The following is a 15,191-nucleotide window of genomic DNA, read 5'->3' on the forward strand; positions in this document are numbered from 1 at the left end:
TCGTCAAGCGCAGTGTCACTGGGGTCCTCCAGCGATGCGTCGAGCAAGAGAAGGGCATTGCAATCCTCAGAGACATCCACCAAGGAGAATGCGGCCACCATGCGGCCTCAAGATCACTCGTCGCCAAAGCCTTCCGCCATGGTTTCTTTTGGCCGACTGCTTTGGATGACGCCAAGGAGTTAGTTAAACATTGCAAAGGGTGCCAACTCTTCAGCTCCAAGCAACACATGCCGGCTTCAGCACTCAAGACCATTCCCCTCACTTGGCCCTTCGCCGTTTGGGGACTGGACATGGTGGGCCCATTCAAAACGGCGCGCGGCGGCATGACACATCTGCTTGTCGCCGTGGACAAATTCACCAAATGGATTGAGGCAAAGCCGATCAAGAAGCTGAATGGGCCGACTGCCGTGACATTTATCGCAGATATAACAACTCGGTACGGCGTACCACACAGCATCATCACCGACAATGGCACGAATTTCGCCAAGGGAGCCTTGGCACGTTTCTGCGCGACGCAAGGCATCCGGTTGGACCTAGCGTCCGTTGCCCACCCGCAGTCAAACGGCCAGGTCGAGCGAGCCAACGGCCTCATCCTTTCCGGCATCAAGCCCCGACTGATCGTACCACTGGAGCGTTCAGCCGGCTGTTGGCTCGATGAGCTGCCGGCTGTCCTCTGGAGTCTGCGCACTACACCAAACAAGTCAACCGGCTTCACTCCTTTCTTCCTCGTATATGGTGCCGAGGCGGTCATCCCAACTGACATCGAGTTCGACTCGCCTCGGGTGACCATCTACACGGAAGCCGAGGCCAAGGAAGCACGAGAAGACGGCGTCGACCTGCTGGAAGAAGGCCGGCTGTTAGCCCTCAGCCGGTCCGCTATCTATCAGCAGGGCCTGCGCCGCTACCACAGCCGGAAGGTCAAGCCAAGATCCTTCCAAGAGGGCGATCTTGTGCTCCGGCTGATCCAGCGAACAGCCGGCCAGCACAAGCTCTCGGCCCCTTGGGAGGGCCCCTTCGTCATCAGCAGAGCCTTAGGCAACGACTCCTACTACCTGATCGACGCGCAGAAGCCGAAGGCACGAAAGAGAGACGACTCCGGCAAGGAGTCGGAACGACCATGGAACGCCAACCTCCTCCGAAGGTTTTACAGTTGAAATGCAGTATGTATCACGCTAACTTTTGTACTAAGTACGAGACAATAGGCCCCCCGAGGAGAGCTCGGGGACTGCCATCTTTTATCTATGAATGAAAAGTATCATGCTTATGGCCTTGTCATTGCATTCACTTTTTCCGTCCGGCACCGGGTTCGACTAGTCGGCCCGGGGACTGGCCGCCTGGAGTTATATTAGAAGTCCTACCCGCAGTCAGACAAGTAGTGTGCCGGCTCCCAAGCCTTCTCTTGCCAAAAGTCGCAGTTCGAAGAACCGGCTGTCCGGCTGGCAAGAGTTAAAGGCAGGAACGGGTGCCCACACGAAAAACGGCTAGGGACTAACGGACTAATATAACAAAAGCCGGTTTTTCTCCCACCGCCGACCGGCTACCAGAGTAGCCGGCCGGCCGGCTTCCATTCACCTCGCTCCAATCTAAGAAAGCTCGAGTACTTGCCTTCCCAGAAGGGGAAGGCGGCAAAGGAAACAGCCTAAGGATAAAAAGCATACATGAATGGAAACCAAACACACAATAATATTTACATAAAAGACCTTCAAAAGGCCAGCATTCAACATAGTTCGAATACACCCCCAGTGGGTGGAACTGCGCAAGTTTAATAAAGTTGTTCAAAAGGCAACAAGCAGGAAAAAACAAGGACGGCAGACTAGGCCAAGGGAGCGACTGGCGAGTCGGGCAGGTTGGTGGAGACGGCAGTGCCGGCTGGAGGAGTGGCCGGCTGGCGAACCTCGGCATGATCACCGCCTCCCGCAGAGGGCGCGCTAGCACGCGCCTTGTTGCCGGAGGCACGATCAGGCTGAGGCTGGCTGCCCGCTTCACCAGTCGGCTCAACGTCTTCGCCTTCCTCTCCTTCGTCGTCTTCGCCTTCATCGCTGGAGGCGATCTCCTCTGCCGAGTCTTCACCCGCTGCCGGGTCCAGCCCGAACCACTCCTCCGGCTGGGCAACGCCGTCGTCATTGATCTCAGGAGCGAAGACGCTGATGTCAGTACACTCGGCGATCGTCGAAGCGCGCTGAGCGATAGCCGGCCGCACCTCCTCCAACTCTTCGTCGGCCTCCAGCCGCCAGGTGCGCAGCTGGTCCAGGTTCAGCCCCGGATACCAGGCTCGGACGAACTCCAGCGCCCGCCCAGCTCCAAGCCGGGCTGCCGACGCCTTCCAGGCCTCGAAGCGGCCAACCGCCACCTCCAGCCAGTCGGCAGTCCGATTCGGGGTGCGGGGAATCGTCTCGCTTGGCCAGAGGGCGGCCAACACCTGCGCCCCGGCGCGCTGGAGGCGGCGGAGCATACGGTGAGCCGGCTGCAGCCGGGCTTGGACCGCCAAGAGCTGCTCCTCGAGCGTCCGGCTTGCGTCCGGCGCGATTTCAGCCCCCGCCTGCCGGCGTGCCTCGCGATGGGCCTCGATGGATTGGGTGGCGAAGACGGAGTAGCCGGGAAAGTAGTCTGCACAGAGAACAAAAAGCAGCACAAGTCAGAACACAAATCAGGGATCAAAGGGCAAGCAGGGAGTGAAGAAGGCGGCTTACCGTCGATCAGATCCTCGATACGGCTGAAGCCCTCGCTCAGCGCCTGCTTCGCTTCAGCCCAGCCCGCCGCTTCGGTCTCGAACTCGGCCTTCAGGGCGTCCTCGTTGTCCTGCGCCTTCTTCAGGGCCGCCTTATGGCTCTCCTCCTGGTCGGCCAACTTCTTGACCAGGCGGTCACGCTCCAGGACCAAGGCGCTGTACTCGGCTTCCTTGGCGCGAAGGGCGGCCTGGGCCCCGCTGAGCTGCTCCCTCAAGTCGGCATTGGCTCCTGCAAGCATGAAGACAAAGGAAATTAATAAGGTGAAGTCGTCAAGGAAGATCCGACCCGGCTGCTCAGCAGTCGGCCCGAATCTCGGGGACTACACCCAGTGGGTGCGCTGACGCGCCCCCACAGGAGATGAACGAAACAAATACGCACTCCGGCTGCTGGTCAGGTCCTCGGTTCTCCTGCCCAGCTCCTGAGCCTGGGAGTTGAAGGCGGCTGCACGGAGGTTGTGATACTCCTGAAAGATTATACAGGAAGCAAGGATAAGTTAAGTTGTCAGAACCTAGTAAGTTCCAAGCCGCCTGCGCAGCAGCCGGCTCGGAACTCGGGGACTACACCCAGTGGGTGCGCTGACGCGCCCCCACGGAAGAAACCAAAAGAACAAAATAACCAAGGCCAGAAGACTCACCCGGATGACGGCCCGCGTCGAGAGAAACTCTTGAGTGTATCGCTGCAGCGAGGCGGCCTGAGCTTGAAGCCGGTTCCGGACCTCCTGGGCCGCCGCGTTCAGCTCGCCCGTCCCCCCGCTGGGAGTCCACTCGGACGTGCTGGCGCGGGCCGCCTCCAGGGCCTCCGCCGTCTGGCTGGCGCCCGCTGCTCGGTGCGGTTCCGGCGCGGAGGCGCCACCCCCTGCGCGCCGGCGCAATGCCGGCTGCACCTCGAGGCCGGCCCCTGCTTCTGGTTCGCCTCTGGACGGCTGCTCTGGCGCCGCAGCTGATTGGCCGCTTTGGCCCACTCCAGTCGGCGCCGTCTGCGACGCCCCCTCCACGAAGATCACGTGGTCCTCCCGCCCCTCCATCACCGGCGGGCCTTGGTCGACCTCCTCCGACGGGGGCATGGGAATGTTGGGGGCCACGGCATGGAGGGGAACAACGAGCAGCGGAGGCCGGTTGTGCGAGGCCTCCGCCTCCGTCTCCACGGCTGCCGCTTCCGCCCGGGCCTTGGCCGCCGCGTCGGCCCGCTCCTTCATCGCCTGGGCGGTCCTTCGCTCCGCCGCCTCCCGCTCCTCCCGCGCCTCCCGCGCGTTCCGCTCCGTGGCCTCCCTAAGGTCGGCGCAGGGGTCCATGCGGCGGGAGCTTGAGGACTCTCCAGTCGGCCCGACTACAGAGCCGCCAGGACCTCGCTCGAGAGAAAGCGGCGCCCTGTCCGGCAAGAAAAGAAAGGTTTAGAAGAGCTTCGGATGAAAAAGACAAAAAATATATATATACGCAAGACATTCAACGACTTACCCAGAGACTGCCTGCGGCTGCTTCACCACCTTGCGGAAGCGGGCCGCCATCGCGGCCGCCTCATCCCGCTTGGTCGCCGCCGTGGAAGCCTTGGATTTCTTCGGCCGGCTGCCGAAGAAGGTCGATGCGGCCCGGCGCTTCTGCGCGCCGCCACGGGCAGCCGGCACGGTGGACGAGCCCGCGCCTTGATGATCAGGCGCCGGCTGGCGGTGCGGGGCGACTTCGACCTCGTCGTCGTCCGGCCAGTCTTCGAAGCTGGCCCCGAGTCCCGCGCCTCCGGCCTCGTCGCCTTCCCCCACGATGGCGTCTTCCATGGCGGCCGCTCCCAGGTCCGGATCGTCGGCGTCGTCCACCGTGCGGTCGGGGAGGAGCTGGCGCTCTACCCCCGCGGCCCCGGCTGTCGGCGGAAGAAGAGGGTTCTGCTAAAAGCAAACCAATTGATCAAGAGTCGGCTATCATGAGGCCGGCTACAAAAAGGAAGAAAAGAAGAAAGAACTTACGGAAGGCGGAGGGTTGGCGCGGGAATACGGCTCCTTGCCGTATCGCCAATCCTCGGCGAGCTTGCAGTTGGAGATGTAATTCACCATGTAAGACACCTCTGTGTGAGGTATCTCCCTGGTGCTCAGCCGGCACGGGTCGAAGCGGCCGCTCATCTGGCAGATCATGTGAGGCCGGCCTTGGAGCGGAAGAACCCGGCGCTCCACGAAGGCGGCCACCAAGTCGGCCCCGGTCAGGCCCTCCGACTGGATCATCACCCGAAGCGGGGAGACGGCTGCGTTCCCGGCCTGAGACAGCGACCTGGCCCGGTAGCTCCATGACGGTTGCCTCCCAGCCGGCGGGCCGGCTACGTAAGCTGGCAGGTTGACGTAGTCGCCTTGTTGGGCGACGTTCTTCACATAAAAATAAGACTTCTGCCAAAGCTTCACCGACTGGATCAGCGGAATGGACGGGAATGGATTGTTCTCGCTCGCCTGCCTCATGGCAATGAAGGCTCCGCGGGGGGCGGGCACGCCCGCGACGACGGTACCGAGCTTGCTTTGGAAGAACTCCCCCCAGAGCTCGAGCGTGGGGAGAACTCCAAGAAAACCCTCACACAGGGTGATGAAGGCCGACAGCAGCATCACCGCGTTGGGCGTGAGGTGATGCGGCTCGAGGTGGTAGAATTCGAGGAAGGCTCGAAGGAATCCGCTCGCCGGGAGGCCGAAGCCGCGCAGGCAGTGCGAGCGGAAGATCACCCGCTCGCCCTCCTCCGGTGCTGGCGAAATCTCCCTTGCCGGCGCTTGACGAACCCGCACTAGGTTCTCGCCGGGCAGACGCCGCGTCCAGCGGAGGAACTCGACGTGGTCCTCATGGACGTTGGAGCCATCCCACGAGCTCGACAACGCCATGGGAGCAATGCGGCATGGAGCAAGACGAAGCGACGGCAAAACAGCGTGGCAAAGGGTTGCCGCGGTGGGGAGCAAGACGAAGCGACAGCGAAACGGCACGGCAAAGGGTTGCCGCGGCGGGGAGCAAGACGAGGCGACGGCGGAACGGCGCTGCGAAGAGTTGCTGCGGCGAAGAGAAGAAGAAGGAGGGCGAGAAGGGGCGGAGTGAGGCAGAGCGCGCGAGCCTCTGCCGCTCCCCCTCCTCCTCCTACTTATAGACCGCGCGGCGGAGTCGAGGAGGCGCAGCGTGGGGGAACGTGGGGATCAACTGCGCCCACTCCCCCATGTCCCGCGATTATTGTGCCTTGATGGGAGAATAAAACCGCCGCGGGGAGGCGAGCGGTCCATGTGGGCCGCAGAAGATCCACGCACGGACCGAGGCCCGTGAGTGGCGAGCCCGGGCCTGCGGCGGCGTCCTGTCGCGCGCGTGCGTTGGCAGGACTTCCTCGCCACGTGGCCCGCGGAATGGCGCGGGGTCAGCTCGCAGGGCGACCCATGTTCCCGCCTACAAGAAACAAAGATTTCCGAAGATGGCGCGCACACGCAAAAGCCGGCCCCTCGGGATAGGAAGCTGACCTAGCTTCTCGTCCCTTTGTCCGCCTCGAAGCTCGATCAGCTTCGGGGACTACTGTCGAAGTAAATAACCATGGGTAGCCTAGCCGGCTCCCCCTGGCCCTTCTGAAAAAATTACGAGCCGATTCGGCCCTCAAGAATCCAAGACACAGGGCGCCTTCCCCTTGTCGGCTGTCTCCAGGCCAGCTATCGGAAGGCAGCCCGACTTCAGCCCTCATGAAGAAACGCCGCGGGAGAGTCGGCTCCGAGAAGCCGGCCGCGAGAGGGCCGACTCCAAGAAGTCGGCTCCCATAAAGCGGTCAAGATCGTACCCTCGAAGTCTGCATCCACATAACGGCGATGTGACGGGGCGTGGCTACAGTGAAGCCTGCCACCCCCGAATCCCGGAGCACGCCTGGCACAGTGCGCCGTACGGGTGGCCATGACCCGTCCGGCGCGGCACTGTTGCCACGATGACCCTGATGTCAACCACGACGGACCGCCGGCGCGGCCCACGGGCGGTGGGCCCCTTCGGGCAGAGAGACACCCGAAGGCGGCCAGGCCTCCCCCAGTCGGCCCAAGATAGAGCCGGCTCCCCACAGCCGGCTTGCCACCTCCCTCGAAGAAGACGCCCCATTAAGGAGACAAGACGCGGTGAGGCTACAGCGATCGCCCGCCGGGCGGCGGCACTGTAGCCATGCCCACCTCGGCGAAGCCCTCGTCACCAAGATTAAGCAACAGTAACCAGCCGCCGACAAGGCCCTGGACAGTGGGGCCTGCCTGTCGACCAAGGAGCCGGCAGCCGGCGGGACCCACAAGCCGGCGGGCCCCAGCAGCCGGCGCAGAAGCCGGAGAGCGTAGACACAGACGGCTGGGCCCCGCGCCCAGCCGGATTACCATTGTACCCCCGGGGGGTAGGCCTATATAAACCCCCGGGGCATCCATGCAAGAGGGATCGATCCCTGCTAGTTTTAGACACCACGTAGGGAGGAGAAGAGAGCAAGCCTTGCCCTTCTTCCTCCTCTCGCCAAACAGCTCAAGGAGCATCATGTAGCTACTTATTCATCCAGTGATCATGCGGAGACCCCGCAGAGCAGCAGTAGGGGTGTTATCTCCACGGAGAGCCCCGAAGCTGGGTAAGATTCGCCGGCGTGCATGTCATCGCCTCATCCCGTTTCCAGGCACCGGCGACGTCTTATTGGCTCCCACAATGATAAGCCACCCGTTGGCATATGTCGCACCTACCACCCGACAGAGGAACTGATCGTTTCTCTCAATAAACTGATGACGAACCATAGCATTATAATCTAGATAAGTAGGAGGCAACACAATATCATCCCCACATATGGGTATACCAAGAAAGTTAGCTACACGAGTTGCTTAAATTCCACCAAGCAAATCTCCAGTTAAGCCATTAAGATGCAACCTACGTGCAACAATAGCCCCCAAGTTGTATTGTTTATCTCCTAATACAACACTCTTGAGAACACTAAGATCAGGAACACACATATGACATGCCTCATCCTTACTGTTAATGCATCTACCCACGAAGAGAGCAAAATAATGTATAGCAGGAAAATGAATGCTCCCTATGGTAGCTTGTGTTATTTTTCTAGATTCCCCCACAGTGATACTAGGAAGAAAGTCTTTAAATTCAGATTTGCGAGGTTCATCAGCACTACCCAACTGCGGGAGTTTACAAGCAGTATTAAAGTCTTCTAAGTTCATGGTATAAGATTTATCATAAAGATCAAATAGGACATTGTAAGAATTGCGCGAGGATGTAAATTTAAACCTTCTCACAAACGAATCAGTTAAATAGAGGTATTGCCGGCACTTATCTGCCTCGAAGCTCTCAAGATCAGCGTTACGCACATATGCGTCAAATTCTTCCTTGATGCCTGCCTGAACCATGAAATCCTCTGACGACCATTTAGAAGGCTGCGCTTGAGCCTCCCTTGGTAGTTCATTGTCCGGCTCGCGTATTGCGGGCCTTGGGCCTTGCTTCCTTGAGGAACCACCTTGGTACATATTCCAAAAGATATTTCTTCCTTTGAAAAATTTCTGAAATTTTTAGTGACTCAAAATAAAAGTGAACCAAACTCAACAAAATTTATAGCAACTACTCCTAAAAGTGCCTAGAGGCTATATCATGCATTAAAACAACTTTTGACCACATAAATTTGACATGAAAGCTCAAGAACAGGGTCACCTAAGCAGCAATTGCAATAAATAAAGCACTACAACAAAAACTAATTGGACCATTGGAGAAGTCACATACCGAGGAACAATCCCCCAAAGTAGTTTTGTGAATGGAGCTTTGAGCAAGGAGATCGAAAATGGCAGCAAGATGAGCAAGAACTCGGGTTTGAGCTGGTGAATGGTTTTTTCTGGAGCAAGATGAAGTGTGTGGGTGCAAGGATAAGTGGAGGGGACCCACGTGGGGTCCAAGAGGCAGGGGGCACGCCCAGGGGGTAGGGCGCGCCCTCCACCCTCGTGGGCACATGGTGGGTCCCCCTGGTGTGTTCTCAGTGCCAATAATTCTTACTATTCTGGAAAAAATCATATTTCATTTTGAGAGCATTTGGAGAACTTTTATTTTCGGGCTATTTTTTTATTGCAAGGATAATTCAGAAAACAGACATAAAATATTGTTTTTGCTTTATTTAATATAAATAACAGAAAGTAAGAAGAGGGTACAGAAATTTGTGATTTCTAACTTCATCCATCTCATGCTCATCAAAAGGAATCCACTAACAAGGTTGATCAAGTCTTGTTAAGAAACTCATTTCGAATCGCATGAAACCGGAGAAATTTCGAATAACACTAGGTTACCTCAACTGGAATATGCACATCCCCAACAATAAGAATATCATATTTCTTCTTGATAGTAGGAAGAGGAAATTCAAAACCTCCAATAATAATCATTGAAACTTTTCCAATAGAATTGATATTATGGACTTGAGGTTGTTTCCTCAGAAAGTGTACCGTATGCCCATTACCATTAACATGAAAAGTGACATTGCCTTTGTTGCAATCAATAACAACCCCTGTAGGATTCAAAAAGGGCCTACCAAGGATAATCGACATACTATCGTCCTCAGGGATATCAAGAATAACAAGGTCCGTTAAAATAGTAACGTTTGCAACCACAACAGGCACATCCTCACAAATACCGACAGGTATAGCAGTTGATTTATTAGCCATTTGCAAAGATATTTCAGTAGGTGTCAACTTATTCAAATCAAGTCTACGATATAAAGAGAGAGGCATAACACTAACACTGGCTCCAAGATCACACAAAGCAGTTTTAACATAGTTTCTTTTAATGGAGCATGGTATAGTTGGTACTCCTGGATCTCCCAGTTTCTTTGGTATTCCACCCTTAAAAGTGTAATTAGCAAGCATGGTGGAAGATTCAGCTTCCGGTATCTTTCTTTTATTAGTAACAATATCTTTCATGTATTTAGCATAAGGGTTGATTTTAAGCATACCAGTCAAACGCATACACAAAAAGATAGGTCTAATCATTTCAGGAAAGCGCTCAAAGTCCTCATCATCCTTTTTCTTGGATGGTTTAGGAGGAAAAGGCATGGGTTTCTGAACCCATGGTTCTCTTCCTTTACTGTGCTTCCTAGCAGCAAAGTCTCTCTTATCATAACATTGATTCGATTGTGGGTTATCAAGATCAATAGCATGTTCCATCTCTACATCATTATCATTACTAGGTTGAGCATCAACATGAACATCATCATTGACATTATCACTAGGTTCATGTTCATTATCAGATTGTGTTTCAGCATTAGAAATAGAAGTATCATTGGGATTCTCATGTGTGTCAACAACAGGTTCACTAGGGGCATGCAAAGTCCTATCATTTTCTTTTTCTTCTTCTTAGAAGAACTAGGTGCATCAACATTAGTTCTCTGAGAATCTTGCTCAATTCTTTAAGGTGGCCCTCAAGATACAAAGGTTCCTGAGTCATTTTACCCCCTCTAGTCATAACTCTAACAATATTATCATTTTTCTTGGTATTTAATTCATTGAGCAAATCATTCTGAGCCTTAAGTACTCGTTCTACTTGATTGGTAACCATAGAAGCATGTTTACTAATAAGTCTAAGTTCACCTTTAACTCTAGACATATAATCACTCGAGTGTTCAAGCATATCAGCATTACGTTTCAATTGTCTACGAAGATAAGAATTGAAGTTTTCTTGTTTAACAATAAAATTATCAAACTCATCTAAGCATTGGCTAGCAGACTTATAACGAGGAATATCACCTTTATCAAATCTATAGAGAGAAATTACCTTTACTACCTATGTTGGGTTATCAAGACCATGTATTTCTTCAATAGGTGGTAAATTCTTAACATCTTCAGCTTTAATACCTTTTTCTTTCATAAATTTCTTTGCCTCTTGCATATCTTCAGGACTGAGAAATAGAATACCCCTTTTCTTCGGAGTTGGCTTAGGAGTTGGTTCAGGAAGTGTCCAATCATTTTCATGACTCAACATATTATTCAATAGCAATTCAGCTTGATCAATAGTTCTTTACCTGAAAACACAACCAGCACAACTATCCAGGTGGTCTCTAGAAGCATCAGTTAGTCCATTATAAAAGATATCAAGTATTTCATTTTTCTTGAGAGGATGATTAGGCAAAGCATTAAGTAATTGGAGAAGCATCCCCCAAGCTTGTGGGAGAATCTATTCTTCAATTTGCACAAAATTATATATTCCCTTAAGGCAGCTTGTTTCTTATGAGCGGGGAAATATTTAGAAGAGAAGTAATAAATCATATCCTGGGCACTACCCACACAACCAGGATCAAGAGAATTAAACCATGTTTTAGCATCACCCTTTAATGAGATCGGAAACAACTTAAGGATAAAGTAATAACGAGATTTCTCATCATTAGTGAACAAGGTGGCTATATCATTTAATTTAGTAAGATGTGCCACAACAGTTTCAGATTCATAGCCATAAAAAGGATCAGATTCAACCAAAGTAATTAACTCAGGGTCGACAGAAAATCATAATCCTTATCACTAACAAAGATAGGTGAAGTAGCAAAAGTAGGGTCATATTTCATTCTAGCATTCAAAGATTTTTCTTTAAGCTTAGCTAATAATTTCTTAAGATCAGATCTATCATTGCAAGCTAAGAAGTCTCTAGCAGTTTCTTCATCCATAACATAACCCTCAGGCACAACAGGCAATTCATATCTAGGGGGAGAATCTTCATCGTCACTTTCATCAATATTATCAATTTCAATAATTTCATTCTCTCTAACCCTAGCAAGTTGTTCATCGAGAAATTCATCTAGTGGCACAGTATCATCAAGCATAGAAGTAGTTTCATCATAAGTATCATGCAAAGCAGAAGTGGCATCATCAATAACATGCGACATATCAGAATGAATAGCAGGTGTAGGTGTCACAAGTTTACTCAAAACAGAAGGTGAATCAAGTGCAGAGCTAGACGGCAGTTCCTTACCTCCCCTCGTAGTTGAGGGAAAAATCTTGGTTCTTTTATCTTTCAAGTTCTTCAAAGTGACCAACAGATATAAATCCCAAGTGACTTAAAGAATGGAGCTCTGCTCCCCGGCAACGGCGCCAGAAAATAGTCTTGATAACCCACAAGTATAGGGGATCGCAACAGTTTTCGAGGGTGGAGTATTCAACCCAAATTTATTGATTTGACACAAGGGGAGCCAAAGAATATTCTCAAGTATTAGCAGTTGAGTTGTCAATTCAATGACACCTGGAAACTTAATATCTGCAGCAAGGTATTTAGTAGCAAAGTAATATGATAGTAGTGGTAAGAGTGGCAAAAGTAACGGTAGCAGTTTTGGTTTTATAGTGATTGTAACAGTAGCAACGGAAAAGTAAATAAGCGAAGAACAATATATGAAAAGCTCGTAGGAAATGGATCGGTGATGGATAATTATGTCGGATGTGATTCCTCATGCAATGGTTATAACATAGGGTGACACAGAACTAGCTCCGGTTCATCAATGTAACGTAGGCATGTATTTCGAATATAGTCATGCGTGCTTATGGAAAAGAATTTGCATGATATATTTTGGCCTACCCTCCCTGGCAGCGGGGTCCTATTGGAAATTAAGGGATATTAAGGCCTCCTTTTAATAGAGTACCGGACCAAAGGATTAACACTTAGTGAATACATGAACTCCTCAAACTACGGTCATCACCGGTAAGTATCCTGATTATTGTTAGTTTGGGGTTAACGGATCATAACACATAATAGGTGACTATAGACTTGCAAGATAGGATCAAGAACTCTCATATATTCATGAAAACATAATAGGTTCAGATCTAAAATCATGGCACTCGGGCCCTAGTGACAAGCATTAAGCATAGCAAAGTTAGAGCAACATCAATCTCAAAACATAATGGATACTAGGGATCAAACCCTAACAAAAATAACTCGATTACATGATAAATCTCGTCCAACCCATCACCGTCTAGCAAGCCTATGATGGAATTACTCACACACGGCTGTGGGCATCATGAAATTGGTGATGGAGGAAGGTTGATGATGACGATGGCGACGGATTCCCCTCTCCACAGCCCCAAACGGACTCCAGATCAGCCCTCTCGAGAGAGATTAGGGCTTGGCGGCAGCTCCACATCATAAACCACGATGAATCCTTCTCTCTGGTTTTTTCTCCCCGAACACGAATATATAGAGTTGGAGTTGAGGTCGGAGGAGCACCAGGGGGCCCACGAGGAAGGGGGCGCGCCCAGGGGGGTAGGCGCGCCCCCACCCTCGTGGACAGGGTGTGGGCCCCTGTCCTTGATTCTTTCGCTAGTATTTTTTATATATTCCAAAAATAATCTCCGTTGATTTTCAGGACATTCCAAGAACTTTTATTTCTGCACAAAAATAACACCATGGCAATTTTGCTGAAAACAGCGTCAGGGTTAGTTCCATTGAAATCATGCAAGTTAGTGTCCAAAACAAGAGCAAAAGTTTTTGGAAAAGTAGATACGTTGGAGACGTGTCAACTCACCTAAGCATAAACCTTTGCTTGTCCTCAAGCAATTCAGTTGACAAACTGAAAGTGATAAAGAAAAACTTTTACAAACCCTGTTTGCTCTTGTTGTTGTAAATATGTAAAGCCATCATTCAAGTTTTCAGCAAATATTATGAACTAACCATATTCACAATAACATTTAGGTCTCATGTTTACTCATATCAATGGCATAATCAACTAGCAAGCAATAATAATAAATCTCAGATGACAACACTTTCTCAAAACAGTCATTATATGGTATAACAAGATGGTATCTCGCTAGCCCTTTCTGAGACCGCAAAACAAAAATGTAGAGCACATCTAAAGATCAAGGGTGGACCTGAAATTGTAATTCATAGTAAAAGAGATACAGTCACAGTCATACTCAATGTAACCTAACAATAATACATGCAAATGATAGCGGAGCTCTCCAACTAGTGCTTTTTAATAAGAGGATGATGACTCAACATAAAAGTAAATGGATAGGCTCTTCACAGAGGGAAGCAGGAATTTGTAGAGGTGCCAGAGCTCGATTTGAAATAGAGATGAATAATATTTTGAGCGGTATACCCTCATTATCAATATAACAATTGAGAGATCTCGATATCTTCCATGCTACACACATTATAGGCGGTTCCCAAGCAGAATGGTAAAGTTTATACTCCCCCACCACCAACAAGCATCAATCCATGGCTTGCCCGAAACAACGGGTGCCTCCAACTAACAACAATCCTAGGGGAGTTTTGTTTGCAATTATTTTGATTTGATTTGAGCATGGGACTGGGCATCACGGTGACCAGCGATTTCTCATGAGTGAGGAGCGGAGTCCACTCCTCTTGAGAATAACCCGCCTAGCATGGAAGATACATACAGCCCTAGTTGATACATGAGCTATTCGAGCATACAAAACAGAATGTTTATTTCAAGGTTTAGAGTTTTGCACTTACAAATTTACTTGGAACGACAGGTAGATACCACATATAGGAAGGTATGGTGGACTCATATGGAATAACTTTTGGGGTTTATGGAGTTGGATGCACAAGCAGTATTCCCTCTTAGTACAAGTGATGGCTAGAAAGAGACTGGGAAGCGATTAGCTAGAGAGCGACAACAGTCATGAACTTGCATTAAAATTAATCAACACTGAATGCAAGCATGAGTAGGATATAATTCACCATGAACATAAAAATCGTGGAGGCTATGTTGATTTTGTTTCAACTACATGCGTGAACATGTGCCAAGTCAAGCCACTCGAATCGTTCAAAGGAGGATATCACCCTATCATACCACATCACAACCATTTTAATAGCATATTGACATGCAAGGTAAACCATTATAAACTGCTAGCTACTTAAGCATGGCATGAGAAACTATCATCTCTAATTGTCATTGCAAACAAGTTTCATTCGTAATAGGCTGAATCAGGAACGATGACCAAATCATTTTTACAAAAACAAGAGAGGTCGAGTTCATACTAGCTTTTCTCATCTCAACCAGTTCATCATATATCGTCATTATTGCCTTTCACTTGCATGACGGAATAGTGTGGATAATAATAATTATAGTGCACGTGCATTCGACTAAGCTGGAATCTGCAAGCATTCAACTCAAGAGAGAAGACATGGTAATATGGGCTCTTTGTTAGAAAAACAATAATGCATATGAGAGCCACTTAACATTTTCATCATGGTCGTCTCCTATCGACCCCCAAAGAAAAAGAAAAGAAACAAAACTATTTACACGGGAAAGCTCCCAACAAGAAAAAGAAGAATGAGAAATGTTTTGGGGTTTTCTTTTTAATTACTACTACTACTGGCATGGAAAGTAAACTAGCTAAAAGCTACAACTAATTTTTTTTGTTTTTTCTGAAGGTTTTTCAAACACACAAGAAGAAAGGTTAAAAAGAAAATAAACTAGCATGGATGATACAAAGAAAAAGCATGAGCACTGACAATTGGAATGAGTGTGTGAACATGAATGTAATGT

Source organism: Triticum aestivum, chromosome 6A (assembly GCF_018294505.1).
Source record: "Triticum aestivum cultivar Chinese Spring chromosome 6A, IWGSC CS RefSeq v2.1, whole genome shotgun sequence".
Classification (NCBI taxonomy): Eukaryota; Viridiplantae; Streptophyta; class Magnoliopsida; order Poales; family Poaceae; genus Triticum; species Triticum aestivum.